Source organism: Scomber scombrus, chromosome 6 (genome assembly GCF_963691925.1).
Source record: "Scomber scombrus chromosome 6, fScoSco1.1, whole genome shotgun sequence".
In the NCBI taxonomy this organism is placed as follows: domain Eukaryota; kingdom Metazoa; phylum Chordata; class Actinopteri; order Scombriformes; family Scombridae; genus Scomber; species Scomber scombrus.
Genome location: NC_084975.1, coordinates 9,200,552 through 9,204,933, shown reverse-complemented (window position 1 = coordinate 9,204,933; position 4,382 = coordinate 9,200,552).

Genomic DNA, 4,382 nt, shown 5'->3' with positions numbered 1-4,382 from the left:
ATTTTTTAAATATGAGCACACACTGAAAAGAATTTACCTGTATTGGTTCTGGATTTTTTAGCCCCTTTACTGCAAGTGAGGATTACTTAACTATTTTCTAAAGCATGCTGTTTTTCCTTTCAAGTCTTTTAGTGGTTTTTTTCTTACCACTTCCACGCAATCATTGGTTTCCATATAGTGTTCAAACCAACTTTAAAAAGATTTGAAACTTGCTTTGTGTTGGTCCCTCTGTGTTAGAGTTTCAGTTGAAACGTCAAAATGGACTGAAAGTGCTGCTGGTGATTGTAAACTCAAACTTCTGAGTCTCGCAGTAAAACAACAAAAATAATGATTATGTGATTACCAACCTAATGAGCAGGTTTCAAGTCTTTGTCATGTACTGGAATGAATGGAAACCAATAGCTGGAAAAACATTCAAATATATTCAACTATGGTATGCTTCAGTAGATGGTGGGCAGGGATTTAAATTGTACTGATTGTGTAAAAAACGGTCTAAAATATGCAAAATTATTGTTTTGTGTTTTGAAGGACACCTCAAGCAGGCTTTTCCTCCAATGTCTATTCTTGAGATGGACTTAACATACAGAAAACTTAGTTTTATAGATTTTCATTTTATTGTGCTTGGTTTGTTTGCTTGCTTGAATTGACTATTTAATATATTTTTTTATTTTGTATGGATCCAAAAGATGTGAAAATATGTCTTAAGAAGAGTTTGGGGTTTGTTAACTGCTACAAACATTAAGAGCAGGAACAGATTGATGTTTATATAAGAAATGTGTATGGAAATCTAATAAAAATGGGAGGACGCTGTTATATTTTTGCCAAGTGGATTAAGCCACTACATTCATGTAAAGGATTTATTGTATAGTTTGTGTTTCTTATGAAAAGTGAATGTTTTGTTATTAATGTTTTACTGTGAACGCTTGGGAATAATGGGATGAGAATGATGAATGTGTGCATTCGAGTCAATAAAGACTACATAGAAATATTTAAATTATTTAAAGTGTGTTTTCTGATGTCAGCATATCACCAAGCAAGTTCAACTTACTCATGTAGTGTCTCCTTGAGGTACCTTGATTTAACTTTATTCATCACTGCTATAAGAAGTACAATCAAAACAAATCAAAAAATCAATGTCAATTGAAAATATAAAAAAAACCAGTAGAAATAACTGAAAATTACACTTTATACTAAAATCAGTATGTTATATATATTAGTGTGACAGTGTGATGTACAGCATTTCATAATTGCAACTGATACCTAAAAAGGTCCGGCAGCCTGGAATGGTAACATACAATCATAACAATGACATAGAATGAAATCTTAAAAACATATTTTCAAAGCAGACACAGTTTTGTTTCATGGTGGAGATGCTGCATGTCCTATCTTGTCTGTGCTCTTCTCACTTGCCTGAAATGATCGGGGCTTCGTTAGAAATTGATGATGTCATGTATTTTCATGCAATGCTTAGCAATATTGGAATTAAAACATGATGATGGGTGTGGGGTTGTTTACTTCTTTTGCCTAGCCACTGTCAATCAAATACAATCAAACCATCAGATGTTTAGGGTTACACTGATAAAATGAGAATTGAAGATGTCTTTCTCAACATTTTTACTTTGTTGCTTATTTAGTTGAAACTATTCTATACTTGAAATAATACCAAAGGGCTTTTCAGGTGCTTTAACAGTAATGCACATTGTGGAATTATGTTTACAAATACAGTACTTTTAAATAGTTAATGTGATGAAAATGTTGCATGAATAAATCATACTTCCTTTTTTCAAAGTAAAAGGCTGATCACTGTTTTAAATAAGAGCTCAGTGGACTTTGCATTTCATAAGATATTAAAACATTGAGTCTGTAAAAACATTTTCTGTTCCTAAAGTCACGCAGAATAATAAACAACCAGAATCAGAAACTGATTGATTTGATCCTGTAGAATTGGTGACATTTTGTAATCACGGATTGATGAGCAGGTGGTTCTTTCATATCTTTAAACTAACTGCAGTGCTATAATGCAGGCCCATGTTACACTGAATCATTGGCTGCAAACTTATCCATACGATAAAGATGATCTACTCTAATAGGCCTTTTTCACCACAGATATTTTTGATATGGCATAGCAGGAAAAGCACGTGTAGCCTAATGACTAACAATAATGATGGCTGCATTACATTTCAGTTCACTAGTTCTGGGGCTCTTGTAAGTCATACGCTGTCTCACAATGCTTAACAAGACGGAGTGCTTATTCATTACACCTCTGCTTGCCCTGCTAGTTAAAATGTCTCTTGTGCATCTCTTGTAAATAACATCAACGACTCTTTTCTTCTGATTTGTTCCTAATTGGGAACAAAGACAATATGCCTCAGGCACACTCAGTGTCGACTGGCTGAAAATTCAACCGTGGTGGCGATGAACGTGGACTTCTTTCTTTTTTCACCAAAAGTTTAAAGTTAAAAGTGTACCAACAGTATTGACTTAAACAGTCCCTGCTTCAGAATAGAAACAGCAACTGATGTGACATGTTTTTCTTTGTTTTTCAGCTGTCAGTTGGTTGGGTGTCTGTATGATGCAGGAGGCCGTGATGGGCACATGGCTGAATAGCAGCAGAAGCCTGTGGACTCGAAGAAAAAACAACATGCCACTCTGAATCAGTCAGAGCACCAGCACAAGCCACAGTACCAGCCAGTATTTCGTCCTCCTCTTGTGCTCTCTCTCCATGAATGTTCTTCTTTTTCTGTCTCGCTGTGTGTTCTTTTTGTCCCTTTCCACTTCACTGACCTTGTCGCCCCCATACCGGCGGAGCTGCAGTCGCAGAGTTCCTCGGGTCCATTCTTGATCAGTGGGGTCATTGCCCTTCCTCCCTCAAGTTCAAACAACCAGTATACAGCGCTCTCCAGCTTCTTCTTTTTTCAGTTACATCAACTGTGTGTGTAACAACTAGCTTAAAGTATAACAGTTACATGTTCAAACTTTTAAACCCAAATCTAATCATAATTCTTATCCTAATAAATAAATAAATAAATAAGATTTAACTTTAATCTAGTGTCCCATTGATCACTTTCTGTTAATTTACTACCCACCTGCAGATTGCTAGCAATATATTACACATTTCACAGACTGCTACTACTATGCTAGTACTATGAACTATTAGTACTATGAAAAGTTGTATGCATGTAATATAGGATCTAAACACTCTTTTTTGGTCATTGTTGTGATTTTAGAAAAGAACATGTAAAAATAATACATGGTGTATGACAGCAAAGTGGCTAACATTTTTGTTTTAACAATTGATCAAATGACTATGTGCAAGAAAAAGGAGTTGCTTGTGTAGTGACAAAGCATAGAGAATTATCATCCAAATCCATGGTTAAAGCGTTTTGGCACTCATTGTTTTGGTTTTACCTAATGAACACTACCTGCCCAGCTGCTGACACGGTTAGCAACTGGCTGGTAACCATAGTGCAGACCAAAAAAAGACCTAAGAAGAAAGTGACCACTGGACTTACAATCATCAAGTGGACAGAAATAAGACTCCATATTAATGCTAGTGTCGCTCCATGTCTGCTGGATGTGGGAAAGGACAACTGTTTCCATAACCTATGCCAGGGCCCTGATGTATTCTATTACTTTAAAGGGAAACTGCTGATTTTACAGCCTTTAACTCTGATTTAGGATACACTAACTCCTGGGGAAAATATGGGGGATTTCAGCAACTGGATGCTCGACTTGCTTTCGTGAGTTGCTAACTTTGGCTTGCTCCCGTTTTCTTTTTAAGGCAATAAATACTCTGCTAATCTGAAATGTTAATGCGGTTAATGAGAGCTGTTAAACCGACTCAACAGTCTAAACTGCAGAGTTAGGTGATAAAATGCAATAGCAAATATTGATTAATGCAGGTTGAATTTCGTCCAAAATTTTAGATAAAAAGTCATCTTCTCTATTTATGTTGCCACGAAGGTCCAGGTGGTGTAAATTTCATCGTTAGCTCATGCCTGCATGCTTCCCAAAATGTATGAAGCACTGACACTTGATGTAGTACACAACCGCATACACAACCCAACCTTAATCTGCGCCAACCAAAAAAATGCCCTTAGAGCAGAGGAAAAACAAAAGCTTTCTCCCTTTTCTGTCCTAATCTAATTGCGCATCACAGTGAAAGGAATGAGCGCTCCACTTGTGCTCCTGCAAACATGGCAGCAGTGGTAAAATATTCTCTCACCCTGTTGACACACTTTGGCCCTAAAGCACTTTACAAAACCACATTTTCAACCAATTAGTTTATAATTGAGTAACTGTGTGACATGCTGGCATATGTGGGTTTGCGAGTGTGTTTCACTGCAGTGTCACTGATTGTGTGTCTTTAAGCATGGTGTGAC